Source organism: Salvelinus alpinus, chromosome 14 (genome assembly GCF_045679555.1).
Source record: "Salvelinus alpinus chromosome 14, SLU_Salpinus.1, whole genome shotgun sequence".
NCBI classification, from domain to species: Eukaryota; Metazoa; Chordata; class Actinopteri; order Salmoniformes; family Salmonidae; genus Salvelinus; species Salvelinus alpinus.
This window is the reverse complement of record NC_092099.1, coordinates 20,983,739-21,005,688: the sequence shown is the minus strand read 5'-3', so window position 1 is coordinate 21,005,688 and position 21,950 is coordinate 20,983,739. Positions and strand designations below refer to the sequence as shown.

The 21,950-nt window shown below is 42.6% G+C and overlaps 1 protein-coding gene across 7 annotated transcripts in view; it reads right to left on the bottom strand.

Moving 5' to 3' along the window:
• tns1b (tensin 1b) overlaps positions 1–21,950 on the bottom strand; it is a 277,921-nt gene that overhangs the window by 33,073 nt on the left and 222,898 nt on the right. The gene's annotated exons all lie outside the window — the stretch shown is intronic.

Here is a 21,950-nt window from a genome sequence, read left to right as displayed (position 1 = left end):
ATTAATGTGAATCAAGATGAAGAGCCAGTACACACAAAAATGGCATCATTCAATGTATATCATTCAAAGGATTGTGGACATTTTGTATAGCGAATATCATTACTTTTCAGCAACACAGACCTGTAATACCGATAACGCAACTAAATCCAGTATAATTGAGAAAGAGAGAAAGGGAAAGAGCAGGGAAGGGACAAAAGAGAAGTAGGTGGGGAAAGTGTAATTTGTCAGTGTGCAGGCGATGCCAAAACAGCCACAGTTAAACTGAATACTGGCACACTTCTGCCTATTTTACCAGCCTCTCTCTGACAGGAAATGAGAATGGGGCTGTGGCATGCGCTGTGGAAAATAGGATGAAATCACAGAAGCCTGGCTTGCACTTTCTCAAGCCAATCACCGCCACCTGAAACGCATTGGAAATGAGTTTGTGTTTGTATACAGAGTATGTTATGTATTATCTATGTTAATGCATATCACCCGGTTCTGATGGAAAAAACTGGCCTGACTGTATGCTGACGATTGAGGTATTTTACAGAATGAGCTCAGAGAAAAGCAATGGATCATTGGTACATCATCCTGGAACACACAACTACACTTAACTACACTTAAACATTCACGTACGCACACATGCACACACACACACACACACACACACACACACACACACACACACAGGGCAGCCCCACCCCCTGTCCAGGGGACCTCCCAAGAGGTAGAGGGAGCCCCATCCAGAAGCACTGAGTCATCGTGGAAAAACTGCCTCACTAAGTAAGTAAGCCCTGAAGGCCTTTCCTGCCCCCTAGGAATAGAAGCAAAACATTTCCTACCACAGACAAAAAACACAGAGAAAGACACACAACTCCAAATCACACGTACGCCATTCACTATTGTGCAAATGTGGACAAACACATACTGTACGTGCACAAATGCACGCAATGCACACACACACAGACACACACTCACGCCCTACACTATTCCCATTGATTCCTTATGGTCAGGTCCTGTCACAATACATCAGTGAAGGGGATGACCACCTAAAACTACCAGTGGCAAACTGCTCTTCACAATGCCCACAGCAGCTGGCTCTATGCAGCATGACATTTAAACTGCCCTGCCATGCAAGCTCACATTGGGAACCACAACGCCAACAGTGCTATACAAAGATTCATATTTAGTCTCTCTTGGAGGAAGACAATGGAAGTTCAATGAATAATGCTTCTTATTACAACATATCATTAAAAAGCAGCACATTTCAGCATTCCAGCCTCCATCAGAGGGCATGAAGTGAGCATTGACAAAAAGTTATATCTGATTAAGCTTCTAGCTCCTCACCCCACACAGTTCCCATGAAGCTTTACAGGCTGGCGAGACAGCAAAGCCTGTATGGGTGAAACAGCAGTGTGTGTGTAGGTGTGTGTGTGTTGTGTGAGACAGTGTGTGTACGTTTTCTGAGATATCTCCTGATATACAAATCAGATTGTACATCTGGGAACAGCAGTGCACAAACAGAGCATGCCATTCTAAAAAAACCAATGCGAACATCACAAGCCTTCAGAAAACCTTCTGTGAATGGTTCTCTGTGAATTCTAAAAGTCCATAGACCGGCTCGGTTGTTGTTGTTCAGCTGATCTATGAGGTTCTGTAACGTTTCCTTTAACAGATCTAGGGTAAGATTATCATATTCCCAAATGTAACCTTAAACATGAGGACACATCTGACCCTGTATCAGTGGTTAAGTGCAACTTCTACCTACTCTAGTGATGTGACCTTTGACCTTGTGTCCCCTGAAGCCACTTCCTGCCAGATGCTACAGGTCACCTGGTGAGGACCATAATGCCCTGGTTTGACCTTTGAACCTGTCTCTGTGGGTTCACCCACCCTTCTCTGCAGGGTTGCCCATAAATCACTGCAAGGTCATACTTTTTCCCTCTATTATACCAGACTAAGTGCTCTAGTTTAACAAACCTAACGTAATGGTCAATCTAAGCGCAGTCGGTAATGCTATAGGTTCAGGGGTGAGTCAGACATCTTTGATATTTTCACTATCACAGTTATCGGCACACTTGCTGGCGTTGGAGTGAAAGGGCTGGGTTTTGATGAAATAACAAGTTATGAGTGTGTGCAGGCTTGGCCACTCGCTTGCCAATCAGAATGTGCTCCATGGCAAAATATGCGGTTGCTTCAGGTTGTGTGTATTTACAGACTTTTATAAATGGCCTTTGAATCAACTTAAATTCCAATGTTATAGTTTGTTAAATGGCTTACAGAAATGAACAGAAATAACAAAATGTAGACCTATCCCATCTTTGCTAAATAGGTTAACGTAAAACCATTTAGTTCTAAGTAATTGCATGTCTTCAATAGCATTCACACTGATATAGTGGCTAGGCCTATTGTACATTACATAATGGCTGAGCATGGACATGCCAAATGTTGTCAATAAGCAAGATTCAATTCATTACTGATAAGGCCTAAAAAGAGAACTAATCATTCTAATCAAATTATAAACAAAACAACAACTTGTTTTAAATACTTACAGGCACCATCATTTCTCCCTGTTGTCATATAATATTGAAACAATGCAGACTATGGAGGGTTTTACACACATCCAAAATGGCACCATTGGGTAGATTTAAAAAAGCCTTCGTTGAGAGGAGGGGCTATGCTTGGTTTTAATCAAATAAATATTAAGTATACAGACACCAAAGCACATTGGGCTACTCTTGTTCCATGCGCACATGGGCAGTAAGCGTCACGGCTGGATAGTCTGCGTTTCTGCTGTCACAATTCATGCCATAATCAACTGCGTTACTGCTAAAACCAGCTTTTGGTTGGTCTTAAATATCCCTATCAGCGCTGCCTGAAATTAGCACTTCAGATCATGTTTTTAAGGACACACCTCAAATATTTTCACCCCGTCATCTGAGCGCAAGCAAGCTGATAAAAGACTGGTAAATTACCAAAACTGGTGATAGGGCTTGAAAATGCCAGTGAGCCAGTTTTTACATGACAAAATTGCAAACGAACATGCATTTGACACTAGCACCGCCTTAACGCCAACTGAAAATAGAGCCCAGAGTCCTATGTTAATCATTCTCCTGTATTTAAAGGGCAATTCCACTACTTTCAACCTCCTTTTCATTATCTCCAGCACAATACCAGTGCTTACATATGTGAAAACAGTGCATTTCTACATTTTAAAAACAGTGATTTTCAAACACTATGAGATTCGTGGTGTCATGAGTAGCAAGAAAATACCCTCCCTATGGCTATAAATGTGTTGCAGGTTTTGAAAACAACCGTGTGATGTCACAGAGAATAATTTTTGGGGACTATCTTTTTAACCACAGATCATAGAAAGGCGCCATTTTCACATGTAGACACTGGTATGGTGCTGGAGATAATGAATATGATGTTGAAAAGTGGCGGAATTGCCCTTTAATGTACAATCTGAATCTGGGATCTGAGAATCTCTTCAATGATAATTTCAGTTCGTAAAAATGGGGTTGGCGTTTTGCTGAACAACTTCAAACTTTTAAGCTTTAAACACAAGGACCCTGTGAAATTGCACTAAATAAGCTTTATGTCTCCTTTCAAGGCTCAGGCTGATGTCTCGACAGCCTGTTTGTTTCCTTTCACCGGCCTAGGCCAGAGTCCAGGACTTCCTTTAAGAGCAGCATTGCTTGGAAAAAGGGATTATTTTCCGCATCGTCTACTCTGTTGCCGTGAACAACATCTTCCTTTACTGAGAGTCTGGAAGGTTCTAGAGAAATAACTTAAGAACAAAATAGACATAACATCTTCTACCACACAAAGAAAGTCACAGATATTGCACTCTGAATGGCCAAACTGACACAGTTGGCCGCATAAATACCTTTGTTCTCCCTCCGGCAGATGCAAACAGAAGAGTAGCACACACCAATGTCACAGTGAAGTCTCCCAAAACTTGAGCTACAACTTCAACCCAGACGTCTGACCCTGACTGAAGAGTTCAACCCATAGACTGTGGTGCAAAACCGAAGAAAGGCGTCATCATCATGTCTTTATTTACCTCTTAGTGTCCCTTCTAAGGGTCAAGTGACCACATTAAATGGGATACGCACACATACGTATATATCCTACAGACATAGATGTCCTGAAAGATGAGTAGCTCTTTGAGTAGATCTGTTTTAGCACCTTTTTTAATCGCCTGCTTACGGCCAAATGTGACACAACTGGCAACAGATCCAAATGTGATACATAACCGCCAACCGAGAGTAAATCAACCGGTGCAGCTCAACACATCATCCCTGAACAACCAGTATTAATAGTGGATACAGACACACATGGCAAAGCACTTGGGAAGGAAGTTACTTGTAGGTTCCGGATCTTTCTTTCAGTGAGTTTCCGATGTTACAAAATAGAAGGAATTCCAAAAGCACAACAGAGAAAGTGTGAAAGGAGCTCCCCTACCTTTGTGAATGCGGCCGTTGGTACAGTCCAGAGGAATATGGGAAAAGCCCTAGTGCTACCCTAAATCGGAGCCCCCGGAGCAGAACATTGCGGAGCTGAATAGGGGGGGGGGGGGGGTGTTCTCTTGGCTCAGGAGGCTAATCGTGTTGTGAGAGGCGCTGTAGTTGTGGACTAGTGGTGACTGGCTGCCTGTCTAAGCTACTCTAAGTGAGCTTCTGCTGTGAAGTCCCATGAACCTTTACAACAGTCTCTGTGTGTCTGTGTGGGGAGAGGGGCAGCCACACACACCATAGTATGTGTTTGGCTGAGTGACATCACTTCTCATCACTTCTCTCTCTCCCTCTGTTTCCCTCTCTCACACACACACACACGCACATGCACACGCACACACACACACCCACACACGGAAGAACCGAACCACAGTCAACACACACAGAACCCCCCCCCCCACACACACACACACACAGACACTACTGTACACCTCCCACATCCCACCCACCCACACATAGAAATGAGCCACTCCTTATGTTGGCTCCTGTCACAAACGTTCATGCAATGGAAAAGAGACACTAAGTCCAATGACTGACATTTTACTAGCTATCTGAGCCAGCACTAGGGAATAGAAACAAGCTGTTCCTGTGAAAGAAAGAACCACACCCTGCATTGGGCTGGGAGGAAAGAATGAGAAGGAAAAGAAAGCGCAAGGAAAAGGTGATGAGCGGGGGCGATGAGAAAGAACCAGAAAAGAGAGACGAAGGTGAAAGTAAGAGGTGCTCAATAGTATCTGATCTGAAGCAGGGTACCAATGAGATGACATACACGCACACACATGCACACATGCACACACACGCACACACATGCACACACACTGCCTTTGCTTCTGCACATTCTAGTCTTGTTATGTACACACAAAGTGCACTGATATTTCCTTACTAAGCTCAAACTCTTCTGTTTGAGCTTCCATCTTACTTAGCCATCTCTTAGGCATATCACAGTGGATTTATTGTGGAACAGAGAACAAACATACTGCTTCTCTCTTCCAATCTGATAGCATACATGAAACTAAGACTAGACTCAGCAGTAAGCATAACTAGCCAACACACTAGTTCATGTGCTGATAAACCTTGATACGCTAACAAAGGAAATTCAGCAGCAACAAAACACAAGGTACGCAACATAATGTCAAATCAGAATCAAGACAGTCCCCCTCTCTTGGTCTCCCTCCTCTGTGTCCAATGTTCTCCCTCTTCCTCTCTCTCATCATCAGCAGCATTATTATCATCATCATCATTATCATTCATCATCCTTGTACAGCTCTGTGCTGCTCAGTCCACGCAGAGTTAATAATGACGATGGCAGACTATTCTAAGCTATAAAGTAAGTGCTGAAGATTATTCTAGGATGAGATCCTCACAGGTCAGATTTAGCCATGCTTTAGTTCTCCCTCCTCAAGTTGTATATTAAGGGTCTTACATTTAGGATAGCCACAGTAGCAGGGGGGGGGGTCAAATTCCAAACAGAGATAGAGCATCTACAGCCACCCTATTTCTGTTTCTGTGTTTTCTTGACTCCCTCACTCCAGAAGGCAAATGCCTTTCTGTGTGATCATACCCATATTTGCAGGGGACCTGTCATCATTCCTGACACCTTGCTCTGCCTAATTTCCCAGCAGGGAGATCGTGCCATGGCATATGACCTGTCTGTCTCAAAGTATTTGTCACCACATGATGTGTCTTTGATATCATGCTCCCTCTGAGATCACATCTCAAACTACTGGAAGTTAACTATTATCTTCCTAACCTCTTCACTCCGGGAGACCTTTACACAGATCTCCCATCGCTGAAGGTGACATCCCATATAACAAAAACATATTTACCAGCCCTCTAGTTAATCTATTTGTGAGAAAGTTTTCCAATCCCCGAAGGCAAATCTATAATCTGAACGTGATGAGAACGTGTAGCCCGAAACGACTGGTAAGGCATTCTGGAATATAAATTTGCCTTCGGTGACAGGAGAACAATGTGTCAAATTACACGTCTCCCGGAGCGAAGAAGCTATGACATAATTAGCTAATACTTCTAATGTCCTGTTTTGACTTGGATGTGAATTAAAACCAACCAAAACTCCAAATTTTTGTCAGATGTTTAGAGGTTATGTCTTCCAGATGCTCCACCAGTGTTACCTTTGACCCCGGTGTGTAATTGTGTGTGTGTATAAAAAAAGATATATATATATTTATCCATATTTTACCAGGTAGGTTGACTGAGAACACGTTCTCATTTACAGCAACAACCTGGGGAATAGTTACAGGGGAGAGGAGGGGGATGAAAGAGCCAATTGTAAACTGGGGATTATTAGGTGACCGTGATGGTTTGAGGGCCAGATTGGGAATTTAGCCAGGACACCGGGGTTGACACCCCTACTCTTACGATAAGTGCCATGGGATCTTTTTTAACATCCCATCCGAAAGACGGCACCCTACACAGGGCAGTGTCCCCAATCACTGCCCTGGGGCATTTTTTAGACCAGAGGAAAGAGTGCCTCCTACTGGCCCTCCAACACCACTTCCAGCAGCATCTGGTCTCCCAACCAGGGACTGACCAGGACCAACCCTGCTTAGCTTCAGAAGCAAGCCAGCAGTGGTATGTAGGGTGGTATGCTGCATACCAGGGTGGTATGCTGTGTAAGTACATTCCAACTTCCAAACAAACCAGAACTATTGTGGAGGGTTCACGGTCCACTGGCCACAAGTGCTACATTGAAAATAACGTTGTGATGATGACTGCGTTCAGTGAGAACATAACCTTGGGCACTAATGGAATCAATCAAGGGAGTTTAGAGTTTGGCATTGAGCCAATCCATTCCAAGCCCCCCTAGAGAGCAGGCTACTTAGATCCCTACCTGTACATGGAGATGTTTTTGGCACAGGCTATATTTGGACAGAGTTAATGGCTGAACTATTGACTGGGCCTTCAGTGGCCATCGGCAGGTTTTTGTGAAACGTCGCTGTAACTGAAAAGCACAAGGGCAGATCAGAAGGGAGGACAATACGGTTACAGAGTGAGGAACAGATTTGGCTTTGAACTTACAGTAGATTAAATCCAGTCCACTTAAGTTAGGACAGAAGCCTGTGTGAATCAGATGCCTTTGCAAAACTGGAGCTGACTTCTGCTGAGTAAGTCCCTAGAGCATCATGCCTTTGCCTCTGTCTAAAGCCTTGCTGTATCTCCCCGAAACACTTACTGTACTGTCAGCAAAGAAGCTCACTCGCTGCTAATGGAGGCTTTATTTCAAAGTGGAGGACATTGAAAATACATCAATGATGGCTCACCTTCTAGATCTATGAGACAGCACTTGGAAAACGTGTTTGGGGTTTGGAAAGACAAGGTCTTTACAAAGGGGTTTCTTATAGAATGGTCAGATACCTTCAGTCAGTATTCATCTGCTGTATTCATCTGCCCACACGCACATGCACACACACATGTGTACACAATCATGCGTCACAGCCACAGTCTATCCCTATGTAGAGCTACGGTTTCACTCTGGATTAAGTTTTTTGTCTAAGGAAAAGCAATCAAGCTCCGTTCAACTCAAAGCGCTGCATGGGAAAAGCCCGAGGCCCATATGAGGCGATGCTTTGATCGGCTCACCGTGGCTGGGGCTGTGGTCTGGAGAGGACCCAAGGAGGACGAGCAGCCACTCATTCCACATCTCCTGCCTAGAAGCCGACTGAGGTTAATCCCTACTCAAAGCCATCAGACCCATTAAGTGCTGTTCAAATCATCTCTAACAAAGAGCGTACACTTGGTCAACATGTCCTCTTTTGAAAGGCATCATTTCCATGCACATAGCTTATACCCTTATAGTTACCCTTGAAATAGGCCTGTGTAATAGTGATAGGGCCCAATAGAGTACTTTGAACTTTGCAGTAATTGAGTCCATTCACACACACAGTCTAGAGAACCCAGTTACAGACAATCTAGTCCGGCATTCCACTAAAAAGGACGATTTCCTCATGAAAAGAACCAAACAAAGTCCCATTTCCTCCATGGCTCCAGCCTGTTCAACTGTGGTCCCTCATTACTTCAGGCACATCATTGGACAGCAATTAAGCCATTCAAAGGACCCTATGCGGTGAAGCTGACAGAGGGAGACACGGCCATGACAGACTATTGGCTGTGTGCGGTGTACGTACGGTGTGTGTGTGTGCAGTGTGTGTCGTATGGTGTGTGTGTTGTGCGGTGTGTGTATGTGTTGCCAGACTGTTGGCTGGGTGCAGCATGAGAGGTGAATCAGCACTTTCTATTGTCCTAATATAGAACTAATTCCTCGGCTCAGACTAGCTGGCCTTGTTCAGTTAGGGGGGCAAGAAGCAGATTCCACATCTTCATATTTACACTGTATGTTGTGTTGAAGTGATGAAAAAGTTATGTTTCATGTTGGTCATTGTCTGTAACTGTGTGTAACCTGGTAAAATAAAACAGTGATGTTTTTGTCATGCGGGTGAAGTGTATCTGTGTTAGATAATGTCCAGTGACAGAAAACAGGAAAGAGCAGGACGAGATAACCAAAGGCTCTATTAAGATAGTATGATGGCAGTGTCGGGTTGCAATCCCCCAAGGAGCCCAAAGGATGTGTGTATGTGTGCGTGTGTGGAAAAAATTACAAAATTGTCATACTTGAGTAAAAGTAATGATACCTTAATAGAAAATGAAAGTCACCCAGTAAACCACAACTTGAGTAAAAGTCTAAAAGTATTGGGTTTTAAATGTACAGTACTTAAGTACTGTGGTGGAAAAAGTACTGAATTGTCATACTTGGGTAAAATAATAAAGTAAAAGTAAACACTAAACATCAAATTCCTTATATTAAGCAGACTAGATGGTACGATGTTCTTGACTTGAACATTTACAGACAGACAAGCGCACACTCCAACATCATTTACAGTAGTATTACAGCACTATTTGTGTTTTGTGAGTCTGCCAGACCAGAGGCAGTAGGGATGACTGTGCATTATATTAATAGGTGTGTGAATTGGACCATATTGCTGTCCTCCTGCCTGAGCATTCTAAATGTAATGAATACCTTTGCGGATCAGGGTAAATTTATGGGAGTAAAAAGTACATATTTTCTTTAGGAATGTAGTGGAGCAAAAGATGTAAACAATATAAATAGTAAAGTAAATTACAGATACCCAAAAAAACTACTTAAGTAGTACTTTAAAGTATTTTTACTTAATACGTTACACAACTGTGTGTGTGTGTGTGTGTGTGCATATGGCTATATGTTAAAACAGGGCTAAAGTGTAACATTGATGAAACATACAGTACATGCATACTACTATGATTGTGTGTGTGTGTGTGCACATGTGTGTGGGTGTATGTTTGTGTATGTGTTGTGTATGTGTAGCTAAACCTCTTATCTGTAACCAAACCTCCCCAGTAAACCTTAGCCCTGTGTTTACCCATACCCAGCTCAGAGGGTTGCCTATTCAACAGGCTAAGTGACCCGTGCAGTATGAAGGGAGAGGAGGCCTGGGGAGCATCAAAATGAAACAAGACAGTGGTGGCCAATAAAGACAGGGTGAGTTGCTGGTCCTATCCTCCTCTTTTCCTCCTCCTCCTGTCCTCCTTTCCGCTCCTCCACCCACGCCCATTTCCCAGAGGTAGTTAAGCCCAAAGGCAAGCAGTGTTATACCGTGAGCTGAGAGAGAGATAGAGAAAGAGAGAGAGACTGTCTGGACACCAGCTGGAGTCAAGCTGTGAGCATGAGCGACCAGTCAATCATGCACATTAGCACCTGCTAATAAAACATTAGCATCTGTGGCTAACGGCTAATAGCTATTGGCTAACAGTAGCATTGTTTCTTTAAGACCGGTCTGGGTCTCCAGTTAGCCACTCCAGTGCCAGACATGCATGTCCCCCAACACTGCTCACTCACTAAAACACCAAACCATATCCCCAAAGATAAAAAAAACAACTGTCCTAGAATAGGAGACCTAGCTTCAACCCAGCAGTTGACCCGACCCTCCAAAACACTATTCCAATCAGGCTCCATGTGCCTCAATGTAGAAAGGCTCCATTGCTCTGCCCTAAACCAGAGACAAACGGGAACAATGGACTCCACATAAGACACTTTGTTATGCTATTGTGTCTGTCGTCTTCTCCTAGAGGGCATTATTATGTCCTGGTCGGTTACGCAAGGGCCAATCCACAGGTGTGCAAGGAGTGGGTGTGCACAAACTTGGGGGGCCCATGCACCTGTCATTGATGTCCATTTTTTATTTATGTAATAAATAATTTTGACAGTAACCCTCCAAAAATTCATTCATAAACCTTTATAACTTCCATATGTACTAGGAAGCTAAGTATTTGTTTCTTGGGCAAGAATGTGACGGATCAAAGTGCCTCAGGCCTTGAAAAATCAATAATGGTCAAGGCGATGACGGCACCAGTACAATGAGTGGAGCTTACTCAGGTGTTCAAAAGCTCATATCAGACCGAGAGTCTAATGTTTCTTAGGTAGTTCTTTATGAGCTTTAGTTTAGAAAACGATCTCTCCACAGAAGTAGCAGTTAAAGGGATGGTTAAAAACAGCTTGATTACCATAGCAACATCAGGGAAACTGGGCAGAATGGAGTGGTGCTTCAAATACAGCAGTTATGCATCTTTAATTGAGCCTCTCACATTTTCCTTAATCACTGGCCTCAATACGGAAAGAGATGAATTGTATAGGAAGCTATGGGACAGGTTGTCTGGACACTGGACAGGCAATAAATTGGCAGATGAAAACAGATGATCATCTTTAGCGGACAACAGTTGTTGAGGGCTCAAACAAAAAAAGCGGTTTGCGATTTTGTTCATACTGGTGAACCGCCGTTTCAGTTGTCATTGCAATATAAACAGTCCCTTATCTTTTTAGGAAAGGTTTCGCAGCTAAATAACACCTAAATAATGTATATAGCTATATATAGTAGGCTACACAACATAATGAAGCAATCCCTAGTAAGATAGTGTTTTGAGGGGACTGACTGTATTACTTGGCATTAATAGACTGGTTTTACGCACAAAAACTTTCTATCAAAGCTGGGAGAGAGGACAAGAACATGCAGGCTCATGTCATGCAGGTTCAGGTAGGCTACACAGGACAGCTATACAGGACAGCTACACAGGACAGCTATACAGGACAGCTATACAGGACAGCTATACAGGACAGCTATACAGGACAGCTATTGGTTGCTGATTAGTATGCTGTTGTACCGAACATTTATTATACAATCTGCAATGTTTGAATTTCCAACTTTAATTACTGAACAAGTAATTACATTTTTGCCGCTAACCAGCAGTCTAAATGGCAACCTTGCGGCATCATGTATAGCTTCTTGAAATGTTAGGCTTAACGTGAGAAAATGACAACAAAATAGGCTTACCAATAAACATTTATCCATCAGCTAAAGTAAAGCCATAGGCTACATGGCACCACAGAAAGCCCATCATCGATTCGATGGGCAGCCGCATAGACATGTCGCAATTTCAGCACCATGGACAGCGATTGGTAGTCTATACTTTGTGAGTGACTGTCTGGCTGACGCATAACATTTATTTTAGATAGGGGGGGGACAATGACCTTGCGGGGGGAAACGGTGTTACGGCAGGGGCCCAAACGTCTGAGTTTGGAGTCAAAGCAATAAAATCCCCAAAGCCCCAAACAGACTGACTGAGACGGGGTAGTTTTGGTCTGTTTCCAACACAAAGGCAAGAAAAGGCTAGACGGTTCACCTCTCTGTGTCCTGTGAGATTGAGAAACACTGCGTCCCCACAACACACACATTAATGAGACTTAATGAGAAACATTTAGATGAAGGATACAATGCTCTGCATAGTGAGATGCTGGTCAGATGCTGCTGTTTAAAGGAGAAGACTGGGTTGAAACAAGCTATCATATATTGTACATTATAAACTGGATGGTTCGAGCCCTGAATGCTGATTGGCTGACAGCCGTGGTATATCAGACCGTATACCACGGGTATGACAAAACAGTTATTTTTACTGCTCTACGTTGGTAAACAGTTTATAATAGCAATAATGTTAAAGTGTGTAATGAGTCATCTGGAGCAGTGTTCCATCATAGATACAGCATACTGTACATCCTGCGTGTCTACAGCCTACATAAACCTCCAGTCTCTACAGCCTACATCAACCTCCAGTCTCTACAGCCTACATCAACCTCCAGTGTCTCAACAGAAGACGGTGATGTAATACTAGTACCACTAATGTAAGCCCCGGAGATGGAGAATAAACATTGTAACACTATTCACAAACGCACGCGCACACGAAGCTTTCACGTTTCCACAATAGCAAACTTAAGTAAAGTTCGGGATTAACTGTAAATGGTTGTCATTAGAGAAAATACATTATGCTGTGATAAGATGAGAATTTCTTCCAGCAATGTTTTGGAGAGAAGCACTCTAAGTAACATCTATCTTATTGTGATGTTAAAATGGACTTTCAATTAAGTTTACTTTGATTCGATTTAAGAGTTCAGATGTTGCACTATGTACAGCTGGACTAAGTCTCAATCTAATTTTGCCTGATATAAGCATTCAAAAAGTCCAAATTCCACATTGAAAGTTAGATGACTATGTTAACATTCTACGTCAGCATTCAGTTGAATCATATTTGTCTGAAAACAACCACAGGAGTAAACAAACTTATTTTTTCATTTTAAAGAAATGTGAGACAAAATCGGAATTTAAAAGAAGCTGTCACTCACACAGGCTTGTAAAGACACAAACAGTACGTAGCCTACTAAACCAAAAACTCACTTGTACAAAAACATCACCAAGTAGTTGGCGATTAAGAAGCCCGATGTCAATAAGTAATTCAAAAGTCTGTCAAGTGAGGACAATGTTCCCCATGTCATTCCCCATAGAACTAAACATGTAGTTCACTACTCACTTGTTTTTGTTGTTGTTGTTTGTACAGGTTTTCTCTACAGTCAAATGTTCAGCCCTTTGATCTGGTAGAACAAGTCCAGTCTTGACCATTGGAGGATGTCAACAGAAGAGAGTGTAACACAACTAACCAACTCCCAGCAGCTCAGTGCCTGTTCATCTGTCTCCACTGAGCAGGATCTAAAACACACACATTCTGCATGCTCTGTCACTCCCCCTATTACGACGCACAGCACAAAGGCCTACACAGGAGTGTGGAGGAGTGTGAGACTGTGTGTACTTGGCGACAGAGGAGATTGTGTTATAATTGGACACACACACACACACACACATCGTCCTCTCACCCTCAACTATTCTAGAAATGTTGTGGGTTGTGCAATAGCCAAATATGGTAGTTGAAGTGACAGTTTGATAGTAAACAAGACTAAGGAATGTTAGAAGACCCCTTGCTGAATCCTACAATGACACACCTTACCTCCATCAATCTCACTCATGTCAAACTACCTCTCACATAAGATCATGAGAACATAGGAAATATCTCTTCATACTGACTGAAAGGAGGATTTAGATTAATCTGTTGATAAGACAGACTATATATTATTTTGTTGTTGGGGCTCAAATGAGTCATATGGGCTGCATTCAGTACATAAAAACGTAATAGTACGTTCAATTCAACGAAACCGGTGCTGTACTGAACCACCAGTTGAAAAATGGGGAGGGGTTAGGTTGTGGCTTCAAAATGCCCCTCTGCACGCCCTTAAAACACGTTTCCCGGCACACCCACTGAACAGAGCAAACGTACCTCAAATTCTATTCAAGAACAAGAACGTTTTGGGGAAATGTGACGTTCAGAACAAGTCGTTCCGCAGCATAGCAAAAGTTCAAGCGAACTGAACACACCCGTAATCTCATTTATGTTGAGACATGTTGAGGGTAGGTAGCAACACATCTGCCACGCTGACCCTCAACACTGGAGCTCCCCAGGGGTGCGTGCTCAGTCCCCTCCTGTACTCCCTGTTCACCCATGACTGCATGGCCAGGCACGACTCCAACACCATCATTAAGTTTGCAGACGACACAACAGTGGTAGGCCTGATCACCAACAACGACGAGACAGCGTTTAGGGAGGAAGTCAGAGACCTGGCCGGGTGGTGCCAGAATAACAACCTATCCCTCAACGTAACCAAGACTAAGGAGATGATTGTGGACTACAGGAAAAGGAGGACCGAGCACGCCCCCATTCTCATCGACGGGGCTGTAGTGGAGCAGGTTGAGAGCTTCAAGTTCCTTGGTGTCCAAGTCAACAACAAACTAACATGGTCCAAACACACCAAGACAGTCGTGAAGAGGGCTCGACAAAGCCTATTCCCCCTCAGGAAACTAAAAAGATTTGGCATGGGTCCTGAGATCCTCAAAAGGTTCTACAGCTGCAACATCGAGAGCATCCTGACTGGTTGCATCACTGCCTGGTACGGCAATTGCTCTGCCTCTGACCGCAAGGCACTACAGAGGGTGGTGCGTACGGCCCAGTACATCACTGGGGCTAAGCTGCATGCCATCCAGGACCTCTACACCAGGCGGTGTCAGAGGAAGGCCCTAAAAATTGTCAAAGACCCCATCCACCCCAATCATAGACTGTTCTCTCTACTACCGCATGGCAAGCGGTACCGGAGTGCCAAGTCTAGGACAAAAAGGCTTCTCAACAGTTTTCACCCCCAAGCCATAAGGCTCCTGAACAGGTAATGAAATGGCTACCCGGACTATTTGCATTGTGTGCCCCAACCCCTCTTTTTACGCTGCTGCTACTCTCTGGTTATCATATATGCATAGTCACTTTAACTATACCTTCATGTACATACTACCTCAATTGGGCCGACCAACCTGTGCTCCCGCACATTGGCTAACTGGGCTATCTGCATTGTGTACCACCCACCACCCGCCAACCCCTCTTTTATGCTACTGCTACTCTCTGTTCATCATATATGCATAGTCACTTTAACCATATCTACATGTACATACTACCTCAATCAGCCTGACTAACTGGTGTCTGTATGTAGCCTCGCTACTTTTATAGCCTCGCTACTATATATAGCCTGTCTTTTTACTGTTGTTTTATTTCTTTACCTACCTATTGTTCACCTAATACCTTTTTTTGTACTATTGGTTAGAGCCTGTAAGTAAGCATTTCACTGTAAGGTCTACTACACCTGTTGTATTCAGCGCACGTGACAAAGAAACTTTGATTTGATTTGATTTGACATTTGCCTCCCTTAAATGCCTAGTTACAGGCTAGACGGTGAAAGCTAAAATACCTTTAGCATAGCTAGCCGTGGAATTGTTTTTGAGTTGAGTTTCACAGGGTAACATTGATTGCAGTGATTTAAGAGTCATTAAATATATTTTATTTTACCGTACTGGGGTTTGTATTTCAGAGAAAGTATTTTGTAAGAGGTGCTGGTACTCAAGTAGTAGAAAATATTAGGTGATAAACCACTGCTTTGAAGTGACCTGCAGGGTTGAGGCCCTGAAAGGGAAGACACTAGCCTTGAGAACATCTAACAAGAAGAGGAGCAGCTGCTAGCCTGTTGACTGAAGCTCGGGGTCATGTTCAGATAAAAATTTCACAAATAGAGTGGACATGATGCCTTACTCCACACATAGTCAGTGGACATTACTTGATACCCAGCTAGCACATTTGGTTCCTTGGAAGTTGTGGGAACATATGTTTTTGGTTTCCCATTGGTTCTGGGAAGGAAACCATAAGTTTCCTGACCGGTAAACTGAATGTATGGGAAGGTTTATGTTTAGGTTGCAAGGAAGTTCTGAGAACATTTTACTATGGTTCCCTGAAAGTTTTCTTGGGAGGTTTTATTAACATTTTGAGAACGGAAATTTTAGGTTATTTTAAGGTAATTAAATAACGCTCTGAGAGCATGTTTCAATAAGACCTACAGAAAAAGTTATGCTGAAATACTGAAATTCCCACAGAAGAACGTTGTTTCTTAAAAACTTCTTATGGATAGCACTGTTTCTTTCAATTTTTGCCTAAATGACATACCCAAATCTAACTGCCTGTAGCTCAAGCCCTGAAGCAAGGATATGCATATTCTTGGTACCATTTGAAAGGAAGAATGAATGTAGGAGAATATAACACAATAGATCTGATAGAATAAAATACAAAGAAAAAACCAACCAGTCTTTTCCTACCACAATCTTTGAAATGCAAGAGAAAGGTCAGAGTTATAGCCATCACTCTGGTTGTAATTCCGATGGTGTCCACCGCAGCAGTGTATGTGCCAAGTTTCAGATGGATAAATTGAAAAATGAGTGAACAACAAGACTTTGTGTGTCAAGTCCCCAGGTACATTTGGGCAAATCGTGAATGAGACATTAGCATTCATATTCCATTTTTCTGCAAGAATATCGTCAAATCGGTATACTTGGATTTTGATTTAGCTTTCCAAGTATAAGTAGCCATATTATAAGGTCAACATTTGCAAAACAACCAGTTTTCATGACTTCAAAACTCTGAATATTCTTATACGTTGTGTCCAAAATGAAAAGGCATGCTGTCGCAAAAGGTCAGCGCCTATATTTTGCAACCGAGACAGGATTTCCAGATACTCCCGTAAAGCCCAGCTCATTGGCTATCTAGCTAGCTTTGTTTGACCCCGATTGGTGCTTATTTGACAAAGATACAATCCTTCAAGTGATGGCCGCCCGCGTCATCAGAGTGGCATGAAGGCGTCGCTCTCTGACTAAATATGGTGTCCTATAGGATATACTACACCCCTAATGAAATAGTGAAGTCTTGTTACCTTCTAGGATCTCTGAGGAATACATACAAACGTGATTTGACTCGTTCAAACAGCGTTTAGGGTGAGATATTCACAGATTTCTTTCTTTGCAAATTGAACGTGCGGGAATACAAAATCAATTGCGCGTGCTATATGGACCTTTTTGGACTTTATCTAACAAAACGACACTTCATGTTATCTCTGGGACCCTTTCGATGATAAATCAGAGCAAGATTTCAGAATGTAAGTACACATTTCACCTTCAGAGGTGAATTTATCAAACCTATCTCGTTGAAAAAAGTGTTTTGTTGTTAGGAGCTCTCCTCAAATAATAGCATGGCATTTTTTCGCAGTAATAGCTACTGTAAATTGGACAGTGCAGTTATATTAACAAGAATTTAAGCTTTCAGACGATATAAGACACATTTATTGTTACTCTAAAATCTGCGATCTTGATATAACACACTGCATGATTTACAACTATCCTGTTGATGGAACGCCGATCCTTAAGAAGTTTTTCTTAAGGTTCTCTGAATGTTCTGAGAACATGACTAAATAGAAGCATGAGGAACCCTGTAGAAAACGTTATGCTGAAGTACTGGAATTCCCACCTAAGAAACATTCGGTTCTCATAATGTTATGTGTTACCTGGGTATCCTGCACCATTCCCAGAACGTTGTGGGAAGGTTGTTCCGCAAAATAACCATAGGACAACCACGCTCTCACCAATCTCTAAGAAACATATGGTTCTCAGAACGTTATGTGCTAGTTGGGAAGCCTATTCTGTTTAGTACCCTCATGTGTCTATCCCAAGGTTGTGACAACCCTTTACCCCTAGGAAAAGGTTTCGGTCCTGGGGCCCCCCTGGGTGCGCGTTTTGTTTTTTCCCTAGCACTACACATCTGATTCAAATAATGCCCTCAAAGCCGGTATTTGAAGGATATATTGGCACGGTTTGCCGGCCCTAGATGTACCAATATATCCTCCAAACACCCTGGCTTCGAGTTACCAACATAATCAAATAATGATTGACATATTTTCATTAAAACACGTTATTTTGATGAATTTATTCATACTATCTTCCACAAGATATAGTCCAGACACAAATCTATAGTTGCTAACTAGCCGGCTGGTCGGTCATTCTATCGGTTTGGTTGCCAGAGACGTGACCCAGTTGTTCAGTCTTTTTGTTCTGTATCTATGGACGAAACCCAGTCGTTTGTTCTAATTGTTCCATTGCCATACTGGCTAACAAAGTTATTATCCTTTGTTTGCTAGCTAGCCAACTACTGGCTAACATACAGTCACGTCAAACGGTGCAGACAGAATAACAACAGTATCTGCCTTTGCATTTGTTTTAGCTGTTTTCTAGTGACATTTATTTGGATACATCTATGACAAAGAGCTAATGAAGCGCAAGAAAATGTGCTCTCTCGTCAGGACCCTGTTGTTCAGAGGAGCTAGCCAACATCACAGCTAACACAATAACTACAAACTGAAGCTGGAAAGACTGCAAACTAGCTGCACTTTATTTTGTTTAACCTTTTTCAATTGACATTTCTTTGTATATATCCATAAAAATGATGCCAGCTGTCTGTCTCTGGCACAGAAATGCTGTCTGCCTAGTCCCGACCTCTATGTTCATTACTATGGGACAGCTGGAGATCAAATTAGAATTTTGAAACAATATTACAAATGTCAGAGAGACATACAGCAAGGTTTATACAAATATCCGCTGTTGAAAAGTAAATGTCAGTCTAAAAGAAATGTGAGATAATGTCTAGATGCTTTTTATAGTGGAGATCAAGTTTATAACTTGCCTGGATGGGCTGATTAGACAGTGAATTGCAGAGTCAGATGGATCAGAGTAAAGAGGCATTTTAACGTCATAGATTTAGCCGGTGGTGATTTATGGAATAGACACCGGCTGGAATGTGCTTTTAACCAGTCAGCATTCAGGATTAGACCCGCCCATTGTATAAGATGTGTACATGCCACAGTATCCCATCTTAGATCATCATATCCTAGGCATCTTATCCGGATTTCTCATAACCGGAATACAAGCTTTTTCAGGTTATTGTAAATGGGATATGTCTATATGAGTCAACTCCAAAAAATAATACTTGAGTATCCCGAATAATAACGGGATATTGGTGTGCATGTAAAACATGGTCAATGAGCTCGTTTTCAATGGCCTACCCTTACACCCATCTCGCAGTGTTAAGTCATAGGTTTGGGGATACAATGGGCAAGACAGATGATGTCTTACATCCTCAGAATGGAATGAATAGTTATTGTGCTGAATGAGTGTGTGTGCGCGTGTGCACGGACAGATGGACACACACACGCAAATACACACACACACACACACACACACACACACACACACACACACACACACACACACACACACACACACACACACACACACACACACACACACACACACACACACACACACACACACACACACACACACACACACACACACACACACACACACACACACACACACACACACAGAAGCTGCAAGAGGAGAGCTGGACCCCTCTTCTATTTCTGTGGCACCTATTTAAAGCTGTAGATGGGTGTGACGGTGTGAGGGGATGGACATTTTATGGCCAGAGTGATAAAAAGATAGTCATGGGCATGACCTCTGCCCTTCCATTTATCCAGAGGACCAAGAAAAGGAACCTGGGAAAACATGTAGGAATGCTACGAGAAAGGCCCAGAAACTGAACAAAAAACTATTTCAGAGCTCAGTACTGAGTTCTCTTGGATGATCAGTAATAATGATCACACACTGAAAAAACTGAAATCTATAGATAGCCTAGCAGTCTGTCACATGTGTATTCTTGTACCATATGATTCTATATGACTCAGCAGTAATACTGTGACAGGTATTATATCCAAATGTATAATTCAGAGACAAACGACAAGAAAATTAATATCAAACTTGATTGATTGATTGACATATTTGCATCAAGCGATTGGAGAATCACAAATTCTGTCTCCAATAGGCAGTGTGAGATAATATTTTGAAGACTGCTGAAAGAAGACAATAACAACAACCCTACCACACCCACAGGATGCAGCGCTTCCATTTTGGGCCGTGTACAAGTATCAGTTTAGTCAGAGAGTGACCATCACTCCAGGATTAGGAATATCAGGAATGTTATGTTGCCTGTTGCTACACCCCAGAATGTCTCACCCTGGGAATCCTGAAGAGCTGGACGTGTTTAACTATTCTTCTTGGGAATAGTTAAATAGTTAAGTCCCCACAAGAACAGTACAAAAACTAAAATTTGACCAACTGGGGACATTTTGTTGGTTCCCACAAGGTAATATACTATTTATAGGGTGTTCAGGGTTAAGGTTAGAATTAGAATTAGGTTTAGGGTTAGGGTTAGTTTTAGGGTTAGGAGCTAGGCTTAGGTTAGGGTTAAGGTTAGGTTTAAGGTAAGAGTATGGGTTAAGGTTAGGTTTAGGGGTTAGGGAAAATAGGATTTTGAATGGGACTGAATTGTGTGTCCCCACAAGGTTAGCTGTACAAGACTGTGTGTGTGTAGGCGCTCCTGTTGTTTCATAGTCCGCCAGAAACACCAGAGGTGTGTAAATGTAACTGAAGACATATCTAGACATGACTCCATAGCCATGCCTTAGAGTGACTGCCTGTTTACAAGTCTTGTTAAGGTAACAACCTGCCTGCACCTTGGCATAGATTCTGTAAGTCTCTGGAACTCTATCGGAGGGATGCGACACCCTTCTTCCATGAGTAATTCCATCATTCAGTGTTTTGTTGATGATGGTGAAATCCGCTGTCTCAGGTGCCGCTCCAGTATCTCCCATAAGTGTTCAATTGGGTTGGCATATGGTATACATTGTTTTCATGCACATGAGACCATTCAGTGACCACTCATGCACTGTTGATGGGGGCATTGTCATCCTATGGGGGCATAGCCATGGTAGCCAAAATAATGCCCTGCCCAGCATTTTTATAGATGATCTTAAGCATGATGGGATGTTAATTGCGTAATTAACTAAGGAACCAATATACATTTACTCAAGTGTTTCCTTTATTTTGGCAGTTATCTAATCAATGTCCCGCGAAAGGCAAAGTATAGCAAAAAATAGCCAAGGATTAGAGAGGATAAGACCATCTTATCCACTAGATAAACAGACTCTTGGAACTTGGTTCTGGTCATTGTTTACCAACAGGTAAGATATCTAGATCTCACAAAACTGGAACCTAAAAATAAACCTCAGGTTAGGAGGGGCATTTCTATTTCAACAGAATTTACTGAATTCTGTGGAAGGCAATTACTTCAATAGATGGCTTGCATGACACGTCCTCTGTGACCTGCCTAGTGCTGGAGATTAGAGAGATGAACGTGTGTGAATGTCTCTCAATTCTATTAAGGCTTTGATAGAATATCTATTTTCTCCCTCTCCCTTTCTCTCAAGCACACAGCAAACACCAAAGGACACACAGCAGACTACGAAGGAGTAGACACAAACAACCTTTTGTTTTGCGTGTGTGCGTGTCTGTGAATGTGTGACAACAGTACGTCTAGATGCTTGAGATTATAGTGGGGTTGGCTTGTGTGTATGTGTGGCCATACATGCTTGGTTAACTTCTGAATGTCCCTCCTGGTCACTTGAAATGAGAAAGAAACATGGAGTGTGGGGGCGTTAAGAGCCAAAGTCATTAACACCTCCTGGACTCAGACTCAGACCCAACAGGCAGGGGG